This window comes from Taeniopygia guttata, chromosome 1 (genome assembly GCF_048771995.1).
Source record: "Taeniopygia guttata chromosome 1, bTaeGut7.mat, whole genome shotgun sequence".
In the NCBI taxonomy this organism is placed as follows: Eukaryota; Metazoa; Chordata; class Aves; order Passeriformes; family Estrildidae; genus Taeniopygia; species Taeniopygia guttata.
The window spans coordinates 52,925,355-52,950,390 of NC_133024.1; the positions used below are offsets into that span (position 1 = coordinate 52,925,355).

A 25,036-nucleotide genomic window follows, 5' to 3' on the forward strand; every position below is an offset into this window, starting at 1 on the left:
TCCTCTCCTCTCCTCTCCTCTCCTCTCCTCTCCTCTCCTCTCCTCTCCTCTCCTCTCCTCTCCTCTCCTCTCCTCTCCTCTCCTCTCCTCTCCTCTCCTCTCCTCTCCTCTCCTCTCCTCTCCTCTCCTCTCCTCTCCTCTCCTCTCCTCTCCTCTCCTCTCCTCTCCTCTCCTCTCCTCTCCTCTCCTCTCCTCTCCTCTCCTCTCCTCTCCTCTCCTCTCCTCTCCTCTCCTCTCCTCTCCTCTCCTCTCCTCTCCTCTCCTCTCCTCTCCTCTCCTCTCCTCTCCTCTCCTCTCCTCTCCTCTCCTCTCCTCTCCTCTCCTCTCCTCTCCTCTCCTCTCCTCTCCTCTCCTCTCCTCTCCTCTCCTCTATTTCTCTTCCATTTCTCTTCTTTCTCTTCCTTCCATAAAATGCTTGCTTTATGTTTTTAGAAAGGATGGCAGCATGGACACTACAGCAGGATGCCACAACCTGTGCATACATCATCACAATATATATATGCCATGGGGGAAGGCAGAGGCTGCAGCTCGACCTCCCCAGGCCCTGGGATTGCTGTCAGCTCTCCCAGACCTACCCCTGGCCCTGCCATTACAGACTGTATCTTTTTGCTTGACTGACTGGAAGCTGAAGAAAAAAACCAGCCAAGCTTTTGAGCATCCAAGACATTCTCCGTGTCTGAAATAGAAGCAGTAAATTTAAGATAATAGCTCAGAGTCTAAATAGAAATGCATCAGTTAGGCAATTTTTGAAAGAAAAGACTGCTCATGTTGAAAAGAGATGAGAGGACACGAAAAGAAGGAAGTAGAGCAAAGGCAATAATCTTGGAAGAGAAGTTTGAAACACTGACAGATTAGGGAGAAAGGAAAAGTTAATAAGTAATCACTTGTAAAACAAATCACTAGCAGCTTTCTGTATTTTGTACTCAAAAATATAACTCTGAGGAGGAGAGAATTTTTATCTCTTCTAAAACTGAGTGTTCAGAAGTGGCTTGACTGTTTCTTTGAGAAGTTTGTATGTTTTGACAGCAGACTTTCATAAACAGCAAAAAAATTTTAAGTACTGAAATTGCTGTTGAAATGGTCGGAGGTTCCTTTGAATTGTGGCATGCAGAAGTCATTTATGACATGGTCATACTTTACAATGTATGACATTAGAAACTAAAATTAGAAGACACTGAAAGCACTTTTAACCAATGTAAATAGGATCCATGCTTCAACTTTGATTATATTGACATAAATATCCATCATAACAGCTGATTCTAAATAAGTGCATGGAAAAATGTCACGTATGTAAATGGGGAAGGGGTTAGGGTGATTAAAATGTTAATTGTATTATTTTTTCTGTTGTTATTCCAAACTGGTACTGGGCACACATATGCATGCGCCAGTTTTGCAAACAATAATATATATATGTATTTCTGTTAAACATAGATATAAAATATTTTTCTAGATGTATCAATTGTTTATCTGTTTTTCACATTAAAATAATGAAGAAGCTGAGCAGAAAAATAATAGTTGTTTAGTCCTAAAGTGCTTCATAGTGTTTGTGTTACTGACTAGCAGAATATTTAATTCCTATACAGTGCTGATTGATGCATATGCCTTTGTTATAACCTTCTTAACTTTCTTGGATCGGGAAGTCCCTCCATCTTGCACAATCAAATAGAGCACAAATGCAGATGCAACAGAATACTGCTGACATTGTTAGAAAAACATACTTCACACTTAAGATAAATCTGTATAATTTAATGGAATAAATGAAATATGTATGTCATCAATAATACACTCACATTAATTTAGAGCAATATAATGAAAATTATACATAGGAATTCATAATGATTATCCTTCCATAGAGACAAAGATTAGAAAGGGGGAAAGATTCATTAGGTCAACTAGTAAATTTCTTCACTAAATTATCACACAAGTATTTTGTCCAGTTTCACTTTAGCTAACTCAAGTCCTGCAAAATTCCTCAATTTCTAGAGAATTTATACTGCTGTTTAACCGAGTAATAGAACACAATTTTCTTGGAGACTTTACCTTAACATTCACTTTTTTTCACTGCTCATTTTTTTCCCATTTTCTTAATTGTGCCTCTAGGATCTACTTTGAGATTGGTTTCTAAATGCATGCACTGCAAATATTCACAAACAATTTCATATCCTTATCCCTCACTATGACCTTTTAATTCTCCTTATTCCAGTCAAGTTTGCAATGTATTTATTTAAACTCAAGTATTCAAACACATCCACAAAAGAAAAAAAAAAAAAAAAAGTATGTCCATAGGAAGGTCATAGTGAGGGTACTGAAAGCTAAGTACTTGCTGAAAGTACTTTTCATTTCTAAAAACAAAAATCTAACCAAATGGTCCAGAAATGCTGAATACTTTAATTGCGAGTGTTGGTTGTAGAAAAGAATTCACTATATTTTTTTTAATATATGGAAACAATTTACATAGCTTAAATTCTAGAGATCAGTTCAACTTCCTTGCTGTAGAATATTTACCTGTAGAGAACTATTCAAGATGGCCTACATTATCTTGCTTTTTATATTATTCCAAATGTGCCTCAGTCCCTTGGGAGGTCTTTTTATCAACTAGTCATGGATCGAGATACTTAGGGTTTCTCATGGTATGGGTACTTATGTGTTTGATGAAAAGACCGAGTTTGGTGACCGTAGACACAATTTGAAAATACTAAAATAAATCCAATTTCAGAACAACAAATACTGTTTAAAGGCACTGCTAAGGGAATTGTTTCTATAGGTGTTTCAACAAAGGTATAACACAATACTAATATTAAATTCTAAAAAAAAACCTTTACTACCATGACTTTTTTATTCTTTATATTTAATGATGCTTTGATCAGTTTTGCATTTCATTTTCCTATCACTGTAGAATTATAACTTTTCCAGAGTTATTTCTAAAGTGTTACTTCTGAATTATAATTTTATAATTTATAATTTATTTAAAATATTATTTTGGCCTAGTATATTTTATAATAATTCATGGATTTTTTTAATAACAAAACAACTGACCTTAAGTCAAAGAAAATTATTTGTTTGAATTTTTAAATGCATGGGCTTAATAAGTAGCCATATAATTTTGTTTATTTACTTGTTTGCTTTTGTCTCAACAAAGCAGATATGCTTAATCTGATGAACTTGTGAGTATTTAAAACAAAAAAGAAGATAATAATTAATTGTCAGGAACTTTTTACACAGGAAGTGTGGTTTAATGCATTGACTGCATTCATTTTGAATAATATAGATGCAGCTATCAGTCAAACAATGGAGTAAAAATAAAATTTAGGGCATGGAAGAGAGAGCTCTGTTTAAACAAGTATGTCTTGGCAAACATGAATAAAAACATTAAAAAACCCCAGCCAACCAAAAAACCCTCTCTCAGAATAAAGCAAATAGGAATCTGAAGACAAAACAGCCAACAACAAAACCAACAAACAAAAATATTAAAAAATCCAAAAACTGCCCATAGACAATAAAACTCCCTCAGTTTATTGCTCCCTTGACCTTCTGGTAGAACAGACATTTTTTTTCCTGCAACTGTTATTACTGGAAGTAAAGCTTGGATTACAAATTAGTTTCCTTATTTGATCTGGGGACTTCATCAGGCATCTGTTGTAACTACTGCATTTCTGAGATGTCACATAAATAATAATCACATGCACCTTCTCTAAAAAATTCATCTCTATTTTTCTTTGCAGCATAGCTTGACAGCTATTTCACTTGAAGTTAATTTATGAATGTACCAAATAAAATTTGTGATTTTATTTTACCACTCCATAGACTTAACATGCAATTTGTAAGACTGGGATGAATCTGTGCCTTCACTTTCACATCCGTTTTACTGAGCTATTGACTCTGCTGGTTTTGCCATTGCTAAATTCCCTCTATCCATAGTCCACCTTGATTTTTCATCCTGTATGTAATTTGGTATTAGACCTTTAATTTCTAATATTTTTTAAATTGATTCTGCTCCATTTGATTGGTTGATATCTATAAATCAATTGAGATGTATCTTTCATATTTTGTAATAGTCATAGATATTTAAAAAGTTATTGCACTGTAAATTCAGTTACATACATTTATTCTGGTGTTACAGAAGTGGGATTTATTTATTGGACCTACAACTATGAACAAAGAAATATATTTCTAGGTAAATAATTATTTTTGTGAATTGATATTATTGCCTCTTCAACAGCTTAAAAGTATTTTTTCTGTATGTTAAAAATTTACAATTTTTTTCTTGAAAGCCATTAAACCCATGCTAAAAAACTTGACAGAAAAAAGAAGCCATTTCACATTCATTCATAATTTGTCTATTACAAATTATGTACCAGGGATTTTTTCCCCCTCCAATTTGTATAATAATGATTAGATTATTCCAATGTTTTTCTCAACATTTAGCATCCAGCACAGCTCACTTGAGTTTTTCTTGTGTTGAAAATTCAGCTACGGAAATGTTCTGTTAGCTGATTTGCTTGACAAATCCTTTTGGCTGAACTTTAGTATGCATAGGAAACAGCTGTTCAATTACTGACACTTACTAAAAGAGAACCCGAGTATTCCACAAACCACTATACTATTTGCCTTCAGCCCTTTGCTGACAATGGTACTTGACTAAGAAGTGAAAATCTTTCTTCCCAAGATGATGCATCTCATAAAGGGGTGTATAAACAAAGACTGTTCATCCACTTCAAACACATGAGAGGACATAAAAGATTATGACAATATTATCTATACAACATTCAGCCACATGTTGCTAAATAATTTTCCCATTATCTGCTTTGAATATTCTATTTAACTATTCATACACATTTTCAACATGTGTATTACATACGCCATGGCAAATTACAGCTTCTTGTTCACAAGATACATTTGCATATGCATGCTGAAAATTAGACAACAATATTCTTCAACCCATATCCTTTGTGCTAAATGTTGTAATCGTTACTACTCTAATGTTATCGAGACTCAACAGACCAAAAAAAAAAAAATAAACCTCATGGAAAATTCCCTATACTGTCTTAAAAGTAAAAAGAACAGAATCTATCTATTTTTTTTTGTATTATATGACAAACACAGCTTCATGAAAATGTTTTTCTTACTTATTAATTTATTATCTTTATACATGAAGTAAGCAAAGTTTATGTTATATTTTTATATCTCTTTTCAATTTCTTCAGCTGGTAAGATGAGAGGACACATGTATATATGCATACCTTCTACAAGTAAACCAATATACATAATACTAGTGGAAAATAGTTTTTTATTTTTCATCTAGTCATAATCTTAAATTATTAATCTTTGTCTCCACTCAAAAAAAAAAAATCCTAAAATATCCCGAAAGAAAGTACTAATTTTCAGTACTAATTGCTTGTTTCTATCTCATCAGAATTAATTTTAAAGGCCTTTAAAAAAGTGCTCTGAAACACAATGACGTGGAGCTAAACAAGTGATTCTTTTACATGTGAAATAGCTGTGAAGTACATAGTACAACATGTGGTACCTCACACTCAAGACTATATGAGATTTGCCTGCTTTTCTATCACAATGCCTTTTTATAGATACACTTTTTTTAAAACAAAAGCAATAAAAGTGTAGGTTTATTTCTTTTCTTTATTTCTTTTTTCCTTTAAGCCTGACATTTCTATACAGTTATGATCTGGAAAATAGTCTGAAATATCATAGCACATTATTTTGACTGATCGGGTTGTTTATCTTAGCTATTTTTAATGACCAGACTGCAAACTGGGTTTTACTGCAATTCATTGTTATTGGCTCGAGTGTTTCTATAAGAGTGTAGTGGGTCTCTTGAGATTAAGAACAGTATAGAACCGGGAGTGAAGGATAGCCTGTATTTATATTAGTCTTTGTGGGTGTTGCAGTTTAATGATCCTGCTCTTTACCAACAACTTGTATAAATGAAGTCAAGACCAAGGTTCCCACTGCCTTTGTAAGTCAGGGTATTTATTAGGCTCTGAACATTTAGAGCATAATACCTCTCTAAGCTCACAGTTTACTTCAGCCTCTGTAGTTTGTGGTAAGCAGTCATATGCTAGCTACCTTTTGGCTTTCAAAAGTTTACTAAGTAGTGAATAGACTATTACCCATCCTGCTCAAGTAGGGCCATCTAGAGTCAGTTGCCCAGGACCATGTCCATATGGGTTTTGAATGTTTCCACAGATGAATTCTCACAGTTTCTCTGGACAGCTTGTGCCAATATTTAGTCATCCTCAAAGTAAAAAAAATGTTTACTGATGTTCACATGGAACTTCCTCTGTTTCAGCTTTTGCCCATTGCCTCTGATCATGTCACTTGGGACCACTGGACGCATCTTCTCTGCATCCTTCATTCAGGTACCTATACACATCCATAAGATACTCTGTGAGTGTTCACTTATCTAGGCTGAACAGTCCAAGATCTCTCAGACTTCCCTCATATGTGAGGTGCTTCAGTCCCTTAATCATTCTTGTCATCCTTTTTGTTGGACTGTTTCCAGTATGTGCATGTGTCTTTTGTGTTGAGGAGCCCAGAAGAACTGGGCACACACAACACTGCAGGTGTGAACTCACCAGTGCTGAATAAAAAAAAAGAAGGAACACACAACCTCCAACAGCAGGCAGTACTTTTCTAAAGGAGCCAAGAGTACTATTAGCCTTCCTTCTAGCAAGGGCATAGTGCTGGCTCCAGTGGAACTTTGTGCCCACCAGGATCACCATACCCCTTTGGATGGCCCCCAGCATATATTAGTACATGGCATTGCACTCATGTGCATGACTTTGTATTTCTTCTTGTTGAACTTAATGAAATTCCTTTTGGAACACACTTATTCCCTCTGGTTATACTTTTTTCTCCTTTCTCATGCCTTCTCTTTTTCTATTGTTACAAGTCCTGCACAAGGACAAAAGATAAAAGCATGCAAACAGTAGTGGAAAATTATAATTTAAGTAGTATCAGAATGAAGCTATTGAAAACCCTTGGAGAGGTCTGAAAATGGAAAGAACCAGTGAAAGGTGTACTGAAATTCTGTGAAAGAGATGAAGGAATTTAATAACTGGGTAATGTTCTGTTGTAGAAGAGCATGGTGTACTCTGAATGTTCAGTAAATGACAGCTTGCTCCATCTGCCTTTATCAGTAGTACTAGTTGTTTTCCTTTCACTAGGATGACATATGCAGAAGTGGAAGAATATCTCAGCAAAAATGGCATTTTCTCACTTTATTGTTGCTTTGGAAAATAACAAAGAAAAAATGTAGGAAAGAGGATTATAGGCCTAAATTCTAGTATACAGATATGAACATCTGTATTAAAACAAACCAACATACACAAATACTTTCACCACGTTTGAGGCACGTGGTTATAGATTGAGTCTATTTTTTTATTTCAATGTTTGTGGTCTGTCTCATAATTTGAGTTATTAGTTTCAAATACAATGGTTAGTGTCCTAAATCTTAATATTCTCCAAAGAATTAAACATATAAGGCATGTTGCTAAAATTTGAACCACTGCTTTTTTAACCTCTGAGATTATTTTGATAGAAATAGGTTTTAGATGGCTTTTCTCATTCTCTGTTGCAGGTACAGTTATATGTTAGTTCATATTAAATCTTTTAGGAATTCTTTAGTTGAAATATTAGGAAGATAAAAAAGACACACAAGATAGACAACAAATTAGACTAAGTTAAAAACCTTAAGTAGCTTCTTTCTGAATTTTCATAATTTCTTTTTATTTTAAATTGTTTTTTATAAAGTTAGGAATTTTAAGTGAATGGATTTTATAGTGCCAGAATATCTTGTAGTCCATAGACAAGCTCCTGAATAGCAAGAAATATGGAGTTTCAGGAACTGTTCAGTTAATCCAATTTTAAAATGACCTAGACAGGCCAGCACTTCCCCAGAAAATAATTCAGCATACAAGAGACAATTGTGCTAAAATATATAAGATTTATGTAGTGTAGCACCATTATAAAAGCCTGTTACCAAAAAGAAAACAGCCGAGACAAACAAGCTACTTTTATTTATAGGCTAAACCATATTTTTTCATTATATAAGCAGTATCTTTCAATTTATCAGAATATTAGTCTCACATTTATTATTTTAATAATTCCATATATTTACCAGAATTATTTATGTATACAGGCTACATTTATCAAAGGTCCAAGGAGTTGTCAAATCAGTCTGTAATTCAGCTTGGTCAGCTCTTCAAAGAAAAAGAAAAAGAAAAAAAAAAAAAAAAAAAAAGAGGGAGGGAGGAAGGGAGAGAGGAAGGAAGGAAGGGAGGAAGGGAGCAAGGAAGGAAGGAAAGAAGGAAGGAAGGAAGGAAGGAAGGAACCCATCCTGATCTATATGCAAATAAAGAAATAAACTCTTTCCCTTTTCCTCAGTAGTTAGTTTTCTTTTTACTTTCCAATTCTCAGTATACCAGAAAAAATAATTTCTTCTTTTATAATCCTAATTATCAAGAGTTAATTAAGGCCAGAGCAAAATAAGAGGGCAAACCAAAAAATACAATAAATAAATAAAAATATGATGGTAGAGCTATTCATTATCTTTAAAATATATGGCATAAATGGCAGAAAGTGATAATAGGTAAGAGAAGTATGAGTTCTGTATAAGCTCTACATTACAAAAACTGTGAAGCTTACTTAGAATGCCAAGTGTTTGAGCCATAATTTACCTGTAACAGTATATCTCAGTGAACACGAATGAGCAGCACAGGAATGCAGAAAAGTGAACTTATGTTCTCTAAAATCTTTCACTTGAAATCTCATCGTTATTTCTAAAACATAGCCCCAAACTAAAATTGAAAATTGGGAAATTGTGAATCATATAAAAATAAATCTGATGCAAAAATTCATGACAATGCAATGGATGTTCAAGAATTTAGAATTCCTTTTCCATGGAAATCAAACATGCCACATTATTTACACCAATGGAAAAACAAGAGAACTAGGGGATTTTCTTTTTTTCCCCAATAGGGAGACAATGGGACAAATGAGTTGTCTTCACAGGTATTTTTACACAAATGAAACAACTCTATCACTCAAGGATATTATTCAAGGATAATTCTTACTATTGCCTACACTTGAATTACATGTCATGCTGAAAACTGCTCTGACTGAATGTCTGAAAGGCAGCTGAGAAGGATTTTGAGAGATGAAGTTTTGAAATGAAGTATGACAATTCAATCTGTGATGTGTGATTCAGATTTTGCTGGAATTTGAGCTGGAATGTTACAGCTCAAATATATATTCAAAATAATGCAAATTGATGTGACTGAAGCATTATAATTTCCTGGACAATTTCTGGCATCCTTTCTTGCATAGAACACAGCACACCTTACCTTACCTGTTATTCACATTTTTTTTAAGCTACACTCCTTTTCACTAAAAATTTAGTACCAGTTTGAAGGAATTTTGAAGATGTTGCTTTGTTTTTCTTCACTTGTGTGACACAAGGTTATAAGCAATATGAAAACAGATATTTAAAAAAATAGAATTCATAATGAATTTATGTAATAATGAATAAGCTGCAAAACTTTTTTGAAATATGAAACCACAAGAAGAAACAATATGCAAGAAAAGATGCAATTTAAAAGATTTTAATGTATTTTGTAGACTAGGGTTTATTTTGAGAATAGGAATCAAAGTATTTTTTAGAACACAATTGATAGGAAATTAATGTTTTAAAAAATATTTTTTAAAAGTTCATAATTATTCAATTTAATACCTATTTTAATATGTCTATGATCCTATTTAATTATTATATCCTTCATTTGTTTGCTTTTAAAATGTCTTGCATTTCATTCACTTGCTCTTCTTTCAGGGTCCTTCTCAAGGCACTGACATAGAGATCTAGGCATTTCCAGTTCTTTAATCAGCAGTTACTGACTGGAGTCAAGCTTACTTAGCTTTGTGCGCTCAGCTTTGAACAGTCCCTTGGAGAATGCATACCCAGACCTTTTTCTTCATAAAGCTATAGTTACAAAATGGGTGCATATAGTATTTTAGGTGGAGAAGACAATGCATTATTCATATAATTGTGACTGTATACATGCTTGTGATGCGTTGACCTTGTCTCTTAGGTTGCAGTGCAAGGTGTGGCCGGACATAATGCGTCAGCTGTTAAAGCCAAGCGGCGTAGTTTCATTCGTCCCTTCCACAAGTCATCCTCCTTCAGGGGAGATATCTTCTGTTAATGGGCCATTGAGTGCCACTGTATGACTGATAAAATTACATTATCCCATTGTGAGATCCTGCACCCAGGGGGAGGAGCCAGGCACTCCTACCTGCATATAATCTGAGATTTGGAACACCACAGTCAGCCTTCTCCCACTGAATTCCCAGAGGAAGACTAGGCCCATCTACACCACCACTGGACCTTCAGAGGAAAACTACACCCTTCTACAGGATCACTGCTTCAACAGAATCACATCTGTCACTCCAGGAAGACTGCAGCCACTATTTAATTGGACTGGTACCAACATCCTGACCAACAGCGCATCAGGTCATATTCTGACTCTGTCAATGTTGTTTTCTATTACTGCACCTTTATTTTTATTTTCCTTATAAAGAACTGTTATTCTTACTCTCATATTTTTGCCTGAGAGACCCTTAATTTAAAAATTATAATAATTCAGAGGGAGGGTGTTTACATTTTTCATTTCAAGACAGACTCCTGTCTTGGCAACTTCCAGATGCCCACCCAGTCAGTCTCTCATTCCTGCCTCTCAATGGGACATGAATGAGATGAAAAAGCTTTTGGATAGAGACAAAGAGACCACTTGTCAATCCTTCTCACAAGGCAGTACAGACTCAACTTGGCAAAGGTTAATTTAATTTATTACCAATTAAAATAGATTTGAATACTGAGAAACAAAGCCAAACCTAAACCACCATCCTCCTATTCCTATGTTTTTCCAAGCTCAACTTTATTCCTTCATTTACACTTGTCTGCTTCTGCCTGACCCTTGAGGATGTAAGGGGAATGACAAATGGTGCTGTCAGACCATAACAGTTCCTTTCTGCTTCCTTTTTTTATCCTTTTCCCCTCTTCTAGTGTAGATTTTCCTCATAGGTTGAAGCCCTTCAGGAATAAACAGCTCCTGGGCGAGTTCCTGGACAGTTCCTTTGGGTCATATCCACTTGGCACTTACATGGTCCTTTCCACAGGCTGCACTGTGAATATCTGCTCCAGTGTGGCTCTCTCCACAGGCTGCAGGGAAAGAGCTGCTCCACCATGGTCTCCTGAAGGAGGCTCCAGAAGAATCCTGGATCTTGCATCTGGATTCTTCTCTCAGCTTGGTTCCTCCCACCACTTTTTAATCACTTCTCAGTGCCTGTGCAGCACTTTGCTCTTTCTCCAATGTTGTCCCCTAGATGCCATTGTTTCAGTTGACATGGCTGCATCCTCTTCCAGCTTCTCATTCTCAGTCACTTGCTAGTAGAGCAGTGTGAGAAGCAAAGACCTTGACTCTGTAAGCACTGTTCAGCCCCAAACAAAATATCCTCATAGTATTACCGCTCTTTTCAGGACAAATCCAAAACTTAACACCATGCAAATTGCTATGAACATAACTGACTATATACCCCAACCAAACCAATACATTTGGCTTAGCAGGTGTGGAGGTACACAATTTCCACTTCATACCACCTGCATTTTCCAGTCCTTATAGCTAGTGTCATTGGGCACCTGGCAGGACAGGAAGTCTGACAGTTAGAGCAATGGTTTGTCATCTCTTCAGCTTCTGACAATATTCAATATGCAGCTAAAAGTAGCATATAAAAAGGAGTGCAATTTTGATTCCGTGTAGAGAAGAGTTGAGACTGCAGGCCATGAAGGATTGCATTCCTTTCCCTCATTGCCAAAAGCTCTACTAGGTCAAGTATTATCATATATACTGAGCATAAAATTCAAAAGTTTTATCAGCAAATATGGGCCCCAAAGACACAGCATGTAAGGCAGCATGTCTGGCTTGTACAAAAGTTGATTTTTCCTTTTCCCAAAATTTTAGGCTTTTTTCCCATCTGTATGATACAACAGCTGTAAGATCCATTCGACGTGGGGAGAAATTGTGTCACATAATCCAGAATTCCAACAAAGTTTGTGGTTTTCTTTTTTATTCAGGCATAAATAAGATAGTTTTTATAGCCACTTCAGGCAACATATCAGGGTACCTGACATAGTTTCTGCAGTGGGCCATTGTATTATCTTTTGGGATAATATCTAATAAACTTTTGAGATTGATCACCCGTCTATGTTTTTCATGATGTCTAAAATATTGCTGTGAGTTTCGCTGACTTCCTGCTCAGCAAGCCCAGTACTAACAGTAATATCTATGTAATGGAAAAATTTACAATCTGGAGTGATATTATTATTCTCCAGATGTTGAACCATTAGCCCTTGGGAGATAGGTAGGGCTATGCAAAAGCCCCTGAGTCAGGAAAGTCAAAGCATATTGTAGTCCTTCCCAAGAAAAATCAAATGGTTCCTGGGATTCTCCAGTACTGGATATGCTAAAGAAAGCATGAGCTTTATCAGTCGTAGCATGCCATGTAGCAACTTCTCTCTCAATATTTTTGAACAGTGTTAATACATTTGAGACAAGTGTAGCCAGGGGAGAGGCTGCTTTACTTATTGGGTAGTAATCCACCATTTTGCATCAGCAACCACATGGCTTTTTTATGGGTCAGATAGGACTTTAAGGGGACAGTGATGTGACAGGTAATACCCATCTCCAACAATACTTTAACTGAGTGACTCTCTCATGGTAACTGATACCATTTCAAGGCTTCTGGGTTTGGACATGGCAGTAAAACTTCTGGTGCACTAAAGTACGTAACCCACCTAAATTTCTAAGGAATATTTTCCACCTAAGGTAAAGCAGATTTTACACACCAAAATTTTAACCTCCGAGATTTAACTAGGAACTTGAGACGTGCTTACTCAGGCAACAAAAGTTTCTTTAGATGTATTTTATGGAATGGCTCTTCAGAACCACTAAATTAATGTTTGTACAATGCAGCTGTGTGGGTAATGAAAAGGATTTCTGTGAAACTCAGTTGGATATTGTTTGGATATTGTTTTTAAAGGACAATGGAAATTAAATCCTGAGTGAATTTGACTTGGAAGATTCTTTCTCCTCCTCCCCCTGACTAGCAAATGAAGCCAAGGGTGTTAGTACATCAATAGTAAACATCTTCTGATGTTTACTTATTTTTATTTTTATTTTCCCTGGACAGTCTCCAGTTATATAAAATGATGCCCTTAGTATAAGGAAGATTATGTAAATAAATGGGACATTGTAAGCAAAGCAAATAATTTGGTATCTGGTCTCACAAAGCTGTGGGAAATAATTCACAGCCAATTCCCAAAGGTATTCCTAGCCTCCTCCACAAAATGTGGTTCCACAAAACAGATTTGCCATCCCAATCAAAAAGGTATGGTTACTGTGCTTGGACAGTTTTATTACAGAATATTGCAGTTGGAAAAGATCTTTATGACCATCAAGTCAAGCCATTAACCTAATACTGCCAAGCTCAGCCCTAAACCACACCCATGTGCCATATCCATGCATCTTTTAAATTCTTTCAGAAATGGTGGTCCACCACTTCCATGGGCAGCTTGTGTCAATGCCTAACCACCCTTTTAGTAGAATAAAGTTTTCCTGATATCCAGTCTAAACCTTCCTTGGTGCAACTTGAGGCCCTTTCCTCTTGTTCTGCTTCTTGTTACTTGGAGAAGAGACCTACCCCCAGCTCACTACTACCTCTTTATTTCTTGAGAGTGATCAGGTCCCCCCTGAACCTGCTTTTGTCCAGGCTAAACGATTATCTGGTACAATGTCAAAGTTTTCCATTATGGTTCAAAACATAGATTTAGGAGGCAAGAGTGAGGTGTTTCACAAAGTTCTGTGTTCACTCTGAATGGTCATACTAAACTGCAGATTGCAGCCTTAAAAAAAAGTCTCTTTCATATTTTAAATGATTTCTATATTGTTAAGCACTTTGCTGCAAAAACTGATTTTGTATTGAGGTTTTTTCCACTTGTTTTATGTGTCTCATCAAAAAGATGTAATTAGAATATTAACTGAGGCATTATCAGCTCTTCGTGTCTATTCTTGATGACTATGTTGATTGTAGGGAAAAATTTATATTCCTGAAACAGAGAACTCATTAAAAAAAGGGGAGTTATATTATAGGTTGTCGCAAAAATTTTAGATGTATATTCGTAACCAAAAATATTACTGTAAAAGCTTATGCACCAGAACAGCTGACAACAATAGAGAGACCTTTTGTCAGGAATACTTAGTATGGTTCTCTTTGCCTGGCAAGTCCCCTTGCAGATTATTCATTTTTTATTTTGTGCTAGTCCACTAATTCCCATTGATTTGTCACCACTCTTTCAACTGAAGTTACAGATGACTGGTTTTTAAACAGTCTTCTCTTCATAAGAAGAGGATAATATTACTGAAGACATAAAAATAGTTTAAGCCATTAATTTAATTGTAGATTAGAAGTTTAGCGATGCAAAGAAGTCTTGGTTTTTTGCTTTTGCATTTAAATTATTAGATATGGATACCTCTAAGACCCTGCTCATAAAAGTCTTTCAATGAATTTCAAGAAACAAAAGAAGAATCTTTGAACATACCCATTTGCCTTCCCATAAACAAAGTATCAGACTTTTCAAACTCAACTTTCAAATTTCTTGTCAATTGACTTGAAGGGGCAGCTTCTGAAGTAAGTCAGTGTTTTGCCCTGCAACTTCTTTAGCTTCTGAGCCTATCAACCAGGGCACAAGAATATATCAATTTTCTTCTAATTCAACTTCTAGTAAAAAAAGAAAGAAAAAGTAATTAAAATTTCAATTATTTTAAGTACTTTGTAAGTGTTAAATTAATTTCATGGAATTTATTGAAGAACCATCAAGAACAATTTATTACTTTCTACTAAGCTATGGTAGGGCTGAGATCAAACAATGTATCTATAAAGTTAAAGGCTTTAATCTATTTTTTTTAGAATACAATGCAAAAGAAATCAAGTTCCAAATAGGAATAGGATTTAAAAAAAACCCAAAGAAATCTGGAACTCAGGAAAAGAAAATCACAGGTAGGTAATTATTTCCCCAGCTTTGCAGAAAATACATTGTCGTTCAAGCAAAAGACACAGGAAATAACTATGGTTCCATTCATTAAAAGTAAATTAGAGTCTGGAGACATTAAGTGGAAAGTACCACTATCTTTTTGCTGAGGAATTGGACTCTGGATCACTGGGTAACATGGGAAGCTCAAAGAATATTTGATTCTTTCACAAAGCTGCACAGGAAGAGGAGGAAACACAATGTACTAAAAGCTATACCAGAAATAGCCTTAATACTTCCAAACATACCTATGATCAACCAAGGCAAGCTTAATGTTTTTTATTTATCCATTAATTTAAAATTTTATTCTGCTTTGAAAACAACATTAGATTAAACAATTTTTTTTGTGGATAGACTAAGCTAATCATCAGTTTCTAATGCTGATATAAACTCTTTTCGGAAATCTGATTTTAAAAAGAAACATTTTGAAAGCATTATACACAGCTGTCAACTATTCTTTGACTATCATGATAGTAAAATAGTGTTTGCTAAATGAATATCAGAGTTATCTTCCCCCCTAGGCTATCTTTCAAAGTGCTGTCCATTACCCCTAATCCTCTTGGACTGGAAAAAAATCTCTGAATATAATATTATTATTATATATTTTTTCTCCTGTAAAATTTTATTTTTAATGAAAACTATCATATATATTGCCTATTCATAAATATTAATCTTTAAATTAATGTATTTTAAAAGTGCATAATAGGAACTTGGATATCTATAATGCAATCAGAAGGAATTCTCTTGGTAGGCATGTTCTCTTCAATCTTTCTTTGGAAATAAACTCAACATATTGAACACTGCACAACAATTTACAATCTGGAATGGCCAAAATTGTGGCTGACCTCTGGGGATTTGCAATACAATACAAACTGTCTCCTGACTGGCAAACTCCATTTAATTTCTCTCCTCTTCCCTAGGAATAAATGTTCCAATACTTCTAACTTGTGACCTTAGGGAGTAACTTACCGGAAAGTCAAAGTTAAAGGAGGTAGTAATTTAAGAGAGCTTAGTTACTGCAGCAGATTTGTAGCCCAATGTGATGGGCAAGGAAATGAATTCAGGTGTAATTAGGAAGATGAGATAGAAAATCCACTAGCAGAAGAAAACTGAAAATCACACATAGAAAAAGATAGATATAACAATTTAAAAGTTATTGAAAATCATATTCTCTATTAGCTATTTTGAGCTAGCACACATTTCTCAATTTCCCTTGGCAAAAATGTTCTTTCTTGTATAAATAATAAATGTTCATTGGAGCACCAACTTGAAATAATTTCATTAAACTCACGTTCAACATCTCCTTCTTCAACTCACATTTAACTATCTCCTTAATTTCTGTGATAGGTTGCATGTATGTCTAAAATTTAAAAAAAACCCAAAGTATTCATGCCTTTCACTGCTATTAAATGTGATTGGAAGCTGTAATAAACAAAATAATCTGTTCCTAATACATAAATTCAAATGATTGTTAATCAGTATTAGAAAACTAATCCCAACAGAAAAACAAAACAAAACAAAACAAACCCCCACACCAAAACCACAAAAAACTAGGAGTTATTTTATTTCTGTGCTTTTTAAATGCCTAAGAAAAATACACTCAAGGATCAGTCTACATTAAAATGTACTCAAATAGCAAAGACTGATCCTAAAAGAATATTACATTTGATTATTTCATAATTTTTTAAATTCATTTCCAGTAACTCATTATTTTCTTACTCTCTTCAAATTTTGATGGTAAATTTCCTGCATTTCCATCATGGATAGTGAAGAATTAACATTACCAAAATAATTACATGTATCAGGACAGAAAGAAATGAAGTAATCCACCAACTATTAAGGAAAATTTCACAAGAAATGACAGGTGGCCTGATATGCCAGGTGCTCTATTCTTGGTAGCAGATGATTGCAAGAACCATTAAGCTGGTTGGCATCCTCATTACCTTGGGTTAATGCCTTGCTTGGAGAACAGAGGACACCTCTATCATGTTAAGTACTACTACTTATTTACTATGGTTTCTTTAAAAATCATGTGGTAGTTTGAAAACTGAAAGTCAGAAGTTCAGTTCTTCAAGGCTGTCTTCTACATGGTGTTACCCAATTCAGGGTGTGGTTCAGATGACATCAGTTTTTCTGATGTCCATCCTGTGTGAGAAAAAATGTACCCAACAAGTACTCCAATGACCACATCACAGCTACAGAAGGGAAATGTTCCTCCCCCCCTCAACATGAACTGGAGGAAGGCACCCAGGTTTTCTCAGGTAATTGATGAGAACTGGTCCAAATTGCAATGTTGTATCCCTATTTCACTGAAAAGGCGAGACTATTGTCCTCCCTGCCTTGATTCTTCTCTGTTGCTACAAGTCAGTAGGGTGTTTTACTGGTTATTTTTATATCAGTGCACATTTCCCCCACAGTTTGCTTTATTTTCATTGCATTTATACAACCATTCTCTTGCCTGGGTGCTGCTTGGCCCAGCCTTTTGAATCTCCCTTATTTGGCCATTGATGATTTAATCAATCATTATCTCTTTAACCTGCCATTACTGGTCACTTCTTCACATTATTTTTGGATACTACTTTGCAGGCAAAATTGTTTAATTTGTCATGGTGCTCTCAAGTTGCTGAAGTCACTAACCTTCAGACAAATGTTGTTTACATACATTCACAAGCATATTTGACTCCAGTTTTAGTGAGTCCAACCAGAATAGAGAGTCTATTAGTGGGAAATTCACTTTCTAAATGAAAAGGGCTTGGCCCTCCTCCTGACCTGTAGAGGAAATTTCAAAGACAAAAAAATTTAGGGTCTCAGCTTAAAGATCACTGAGCTACCCAAAGGTAAATGGGATGACTCCATGTCCTTATGAATACAGGCAGAAAAATCTTGAAATTCTAGATTAAACAAAGCAATGCACAAATTAAAATGTGTTGTCAAGAAGTGACTCTACAGATAATTTCAGGCTCCTGATTATAAAATTATTTTTTTAGAATCAGCTGATTTAGAATATCTCATATATTTCTCTGTATCCATATTAAACAATCTCAGAAAACTTCTAGGTTCCTAGACGATGTTATAAACACCAGCCATGTCTGAGTTCCCTACCAGAACAAGGCTCAGGAAACTGAATTGTTTTTTCCCTTGTTACTGATTCCTACTGAAAGTAAACCCAGAGTGTCTGATTGAAAGAGCACTGTACTACATTTTCTTTTTTTAAAATTTTGAATATAAATATTTTCTCTCTTTTCTACCCTATCTTTCCTTTTAGAAAGTTACCAATAGGTGTTTCAGTGGGTTTTATATTTTTTTAGAAATGAATGTATGTTTTCTGTGTCTAAATACATATAGAGTGTTCTAATTATTTTCTTTCTTCATTTTTCTATTACTTCTGCAGTCTGAAAAGGGTAAAAACTTAATTTCACTCTGTTGCAGAACATGATTACATTTAAATTCTATTATGGACATAGTCTGCAAACATTTAATACACCAACAGGTAAATTAAATATACAAACCAGACTATTTTTAAATGTAAATCATACTGGTACTCAGCTATATACTGGGAAGAGCATTAAAATTATATTTCAGTACCACGTGAAAATAAATTGTACATAAAATTTTCTGCATTCATTGAAGATATTGTAATCAGGAAAAACAGTAGATATCAGAGGGAACAAAAAGCAAACAAAACAATTTCCCATTTCTTTGGGAACAACAACAAAGTAGGTTGTTGAATTGAGAGAATAGCTTTACAATGTTGGTTTTTTTTCTTCACCAGTAAATTAGAACTAATACTTAGAAACTACTAAATATTAAATCTTACAAATTATTATACTTTATTAAAAACACATATAAATTAGTTTAAATGGGATCTGAGATGAAAAATAGTCTATGTTATGTTCCTTAAATTTTTTAGAATCTCTTGCTAGTCACTGTTTGTTAATCAATATGTTGTTGCCAAAAAAGTGAAAAGCAAACAAACAATAGCCATAATTTATGTATGGATCTATTGCATTTGTGCCCAATTGCTGTTGAGCTGCATGGTTTATGTTGTCTATGCTGGCAAGTTTTCCTAAAAATCTTGTTTTGGAGCTGTGTTCATAGCATATAAATGCATCATTGATGAGACTGGCAAAGAATAAGGGAATATTGTGTTGGCTTATGCCCCAAAATGTGAGAAGAAATAAAAAAAAAAAAAAAAAAAGATAGAAGAAACAAAAATCATTGTTATTCACAAGAACAAAACAAGATGCTCTCTGAATGAGAAGCTAGTCTCCAGCTTCCAAAACTTTATTGTAAAAAAAGAAACAGAAGAAAATGAATACTCTTGGAAAAAAAAACAAAACAAAAAAATAAAAAACCAACACCCAAAACACCTGAAACAAAACAAATACTCAAAAATCCCAAATGAAACCAAAAGCACCCACAAAACCACAACAAAACCAAGCAAACCCACAAAAGAAACAAAACAACAGCAATATTTAAACAGAAAAATACAATTTCTTATATTGCAAACAATTTAACATTTTTTTTTCCCTTACAGCTTTTAATTTCTGTTTAAATCCTTCTTCCCTTTGTTTCTCATTCCCATGCACAATAATAGAGCTATAAATCTGCACTGAGACTTATTTTAAAATTTCATACTTTATCTCTTTATATCATACTTTATCTCTTTATATTTCCCTTGGATCACACCTTGTTTACCTTCATTCCTTTTAGCCCCCTTTCTTCATTCTATCCCATCTTTCTACTGTTAATAATATTTTGACCTTAAATACTGTTTTCACATTTGCTTTGGCTTCCCCAAACTTAAATAATAGTCTTAATCATCTAACTTCACCGCTATTTAATTTCTCCTTGGTCCCATATTTTTCTCTGCTTTAATATTGCTCTAATTTGCTTTAGCAAAGATAACTCCTTAGGGTAAATTTAATTGTGAGTTTTCACCTTTCATTGGTTTTGACCTGTCTTTATAAGATTATTGACACACTCTTCTCTTCAGGAAGATACTAATAATTTCTATTTTCCTTTTACCTGTTCAGATATGTAAAACAGCTTCTTTCTGAAAATATCTCTTTGTAGCCCTCCAAAAAACTGCTAAAAAAGACAGGCTGCTTCAATACATCTCAAAATATACAGGATTTTTTTTCTGATGCTTTGTTAAGTAGAATGTAATTTATTACATTTTTTGCTGGTGAATTTTGATCATGTACAAAATCCTATGAGTTTTAAAAGAACTTGTCTAGAAAGGAATTTTTCTAGTTCTCATTTTTAACATTATAGAGGAAATATTTTGAAGTAAGCAACATCAAGTCATATTAAGCTTTGGTAATGGCACACATGCAACCTGTTAACTTTTGAATTAAATATGGATTATATTGCAACAAACTGTAAACCAATAAAACCCATATAGAGAGATTCACAGATATCATTATTGCCTGCTCTGATATTTGGAAAAAAAAACCAACAAAAACAAAAAAGAAGAAACAAGAAAGGGAATAGTGTTTATTCCCTTTTATTTTGAAAGTCATTCCCAGTGGCAGAGAATAACATTCTCCATACTGTTACTCCAGAGTCAGTTGTTAATCCTTTTAATAGTCTTTTAAGGAAGTATATTTTTATTATACATGATTATATAATATATTATATATGTTTATACATATACATATATACCACCTGCCTTTGTTTTCACTTCCTGAAAGCTACTTTTTTCCACCCTGGCTCAGTAGGTCCTTATCCATCCCTGGTGGCCTCCTGGAATTTTTACCCAATTTTGTTCTTAATGGAGGACAAGGACTTCCATCTGTGTCTGCCTACGTTTAGTGTACAGGAAAGGTTGGTTTCAGCGAAAAATAAATTCTATGTAAATGTTAACTTGTATAATATTCATTTGAGTGCAAAAAGACTGTGACAATACTGTCACTGAGGTGGTGTGCAGGAGCGATGTGCGCAACCCAGGGTGGACACAAGGTCATACACCAATATGCACCCAGGTGCTGGCACTAATTTCTTCAGCAGTAGTAACACAGTTTGCATGTACATTGCTGGCAATACAGTGCCTCACAGCAGAACGACTCACAGCCTATCCGCCATTGTCACAGCAGTACTAATGTAGATTTATTTCTTTTCTTTAATCTAAAATAACTTGCACTCTTAAAGACCTGGAAGCTCAGTCCTCTCAGACTTAATGTTTTTTGAGCAATGGAGCATTTTATTCATGAGCAACTGGTGTTAAAATACACATCTATAATTTGTGATGCTATTTATAATAGCTAATCCATGATGGCTCACCTTAGTACATTAATTGTTTTGATAAACACTCTCTGAATGTACATGGTAGACTTTGCACATTAATTGTTTTGATAAACACTCTCTGAATGTACATGGTAGACTTTGCAGAAGACAACAAAACAATTGCTCTTGATGCTTATCTCTGAAGGCAAAGCATTTGTGGAGAGGCCACAATTTATAGCCAGTTGTCATGGTTTGTCACTGGCACAATGCCAGTGCCCCCCATGAAAATGCAATTTCTCAACTGAATGCTGTGAAATGCGATCGAGAACAGAGCAAAGCAGGCCCAAGCCTAATAACAAGGAAAAAAACTTTATTAAACTACTACCACTATGCTACTATAAAAGAGGGAAAAAAAAAAAAAAGAGAAAGAAAACACACACAATTCAAAATGAAAACCTTCCAAAGCATTCCTCCTCCCACCACCCAACTCCAACAAACCACAGTGAGACACAATCTGGACCCCAATCAGGTTTCCACCCTCCAGACAATCAACACCCAGTCCATCAAGGGAGAGAGGAGTCTCTTCTGTGCCACAGACCCCCCAAGAAACACAGCTGCCACATCCTGTGCTTCCATGTCACTACATGGCACCGCCCGGAGAAAAAAAAGTTTGCAATGGTGACCCTCTCCTTTCCATGCACAGTGCTCTCACCACCAATGCATGGATGGACAGACTGCTTTTTAGGATTTTTCCTTTCAAGGATGCCCTGCCAAAAGGGGAAAAAACAACAGTTCAGTTTTTCATTTTTGGGACCAACAGTCCCCCCCCATTTTCCCCTGGGGCCGAGGATCCAAGAACAGAGATCTTCTTCTCTTCTTCCTCTGCGAAGACAGGGGGCACCACCACAAACCTCCTTAACTTTTCTCTGTTCTCTCCACTTCTGTCTTTTCCCAGCTGAAGCAGGTCTCTTTGGCTCACCGGCATCCTCCTAAAATACAGTCTCTCTTGGAGGAGAAGATCAGTTCAGTCTGTGGCTAACAAGAAAAAGTCCAGCCAAAAACCACTCCATCATCTCCTCCCACCTAGAATTTCTCTTTCCAACATCCCAGGTCCCAGGCTGTCTCTCTTCCTCTCTTTCAACCCGAGGAGGAGAAAAATTTCACAAAGCTTTCATTTCTTACGAAGGGTTAAAAGTCCCAACTCCCAGAGATGGCTTGCTGCCCAGGCTCCAGCTCCCACAGGCGGCTGGGCACCTTGCGGCCCCTCCGCTCTTCTCCTTCCCCACGGTGAACTGCTGATAAAACCACCTCCGTCTCTTTTTCTCTCTTGGGAGAGAGAGAGACTCTGGGGGGGAACGGAGACATCCCAGATTTTCTCCACCCTTCCATCTGCAGGGGGCCAGACCGGTTCCAGCCCCTCCACCCTTGGGCCTACCTCCGAAGGCCACATGGCTTCTCCCCTCCCCCACTCAGCTCGTCGCCGGGCAGGGGAGAGTCTTGCACTGACCGCTGACCGGAACCAAAGAGAGCGAGTTCTCCTGGGAATTCTGCTTTTAACCCCTCTGTGTTCTCAGAGGAGTGTCTACCTTCAATTGGTCAATGTCCAAATTGACCTCTCCCTTCCGGAAAAATTTTTTTTCCGTGTCAAACCACGACACCAGTTAACAAATATAAATGTTCTCATCAATTTTAAGGAGAATATATCTTCTAGTTGATTGTCACAAATATCACAAATGTTGTGGGTTTTTTTTTTCCCTGGTTCTCTGTTTCTTTTTAGTTTTTTTTTATTTTTTAGTCCTCTATTAAATCTTTTTTATTTGCATGAACTAATTAACAACTATTAGATAAAACAAGAATGTGCAGCAGTGAAGCATGCCTTTTCAATAGAGAGAAGCAGAAATTTATCACAGGTAACAGCTCAAAACTAAAGTTTAACTCTGAATAAAAAAGAAAAACCTTCAGAAAAATTTTTCTACTATTGTATCTTGGGACCTGTTTGTTTGGTTTTTTTTCAGTGAAGCTAATACAACTTGTTCTTAAGTGTTGTACTACTGGGACAAAGCTCATTTTCTCATGTAAAATTTATTAGTATTATGGGCCAGTGGTTATGACTCATTAAGGATTTGAGGGTTTTGATACAATGGAAAAAGAACTGAAAAAAATGTGCTACAGAAATGGAAATATAAAAATCATGTTATATGAAAAATAAGATTAATAAACTAAAGAAGATAAAAAGAACCCCACTTTTTTCATCCTCCCTACAAATACTAAAATATGAATTCAAAATGTAGTTGACAAATATCTATAAAAGCATGATTAAATTAATAAATAATGTTATCTCATTGTGAGTATGTTTCCAAAAATTAGGAAACCCTCAATTTTCTCCTGCTCCTGACTGTCAAATTTGTGACCATGAATGAAGAAAAAAGATGGAGTCTGACTGAGGTGTGGTCTCTTAAAAGTACTTTTCCTTTAATATTTGTCCTTTTTTTTTTTTTCTTTAAGAGAAGGGGGAGAAAGAAGTTCCATCACTCTGTTGAGATCTATTCGTTCCAGAAAGAAACATGCTGACAAATACTGCAGTTGAAATATATATCTGCAGCAAAGAAAAAATCTCATGTTAGCTATCATGCTGTAACTAGAAATTAAATTGAAAATATACTGGTAAGGCAAAGGTTTTAAATTTAACTATTAAAAAAGTAAATTGGGAAAATAACACACCAGCAAAATCTCTACTAACAAAATAGTTCATATGTCAAAATTCAAACTGTTATCAATCGCCTTTCTGCATTCTTCAGTGTTAGTATTTTCACCCCTGGATGATCTTGATTTTTTCTAACATAAATTTGATAATGAATGCAAATAGATTTGACCATGAATGCAGGAATTCCTGTTTTTCCTGGTTATTTGTAATTACTAGTTGCATAGTATGTGGACTATAGTTGTATTATTTTAATTTTATTTTTCTTCATAAGAGCCAGTTATCCTAGAAGCTTTTCATATTTCTCAGGAATATTTTGGTTACATAAATAAAAGAGAATCTCATGACACTTTGTGATGAAGGAATACTTTATTATGGCTGAAGACCTCTGTGATTTTGGCTTCATATGCACAAGCACTCTAATGACTTAACAGTTGCATATTGACCTCATATGACATTGGAATCTGAATTATTTGGAGAAGCTTTAGCCACAGAAAAACAGTTATTGTAAGAAATGTTGAGGCAATAGACCAGTTGAGTTGTGAGAAAGAACAATGAATACTCAGAGTTGTGGTTTGTGCTAGAATGGCAATATTTTTGGACACTTAAATAAAAGGAAAAAATGGTATCTTAAATTTGTACTTATATGCATTATTTTCACAAAGCAAAAGCAATCATTTAATAAATTGGGTAAATTTTTCCTGTAAAAGCAAAGTGGCATATGGCACAATTTATTTCAGAGTGATGAACAACACTGATGAGCTTTTTAAAACAAATTCTTAGATCCTAGTCTACGAATATTGCCATATTTTTCACATCATATATGTATCACAGAGTTCTGGCTTTGATATTTAGTTGCCAATGTAATATACTGATAATAAAGTCATAGAAGATTTAGTTCTCAGGTTACTGGCAAATTCCATTTTATTGTCATTTTATTGTTGACATGAA

The 25,036-nt window shown here is 35.1% G+C and overlaps 1 long non-coding RNA gene across 1 annotated transcript in view; it reads left to right on the forward strand.

Moving 5' to 3' along the window:
• LOC140683957 (uncharacterized) overlaps positions 1 to 19,438 on the forward strand; it is a 39,737-nt gene extending 20,299 nt beyond the window's left edge. Inside the window, exons 2-3 of the long non-coding RNA XR_012055648.1 lie at positions 6,307 to 6,376; positions 10,103 to 19,438. This is a non-coding gene — a long non-coding RNA (uncharacterized lncRNA). The remainder of the gene's footprint in view (positions 1 to 6,306; positions 6,377 to 10,102) is intronic.
• Positions 19,439 to 25,036: the final 5,598 nt, after the last annotated feature.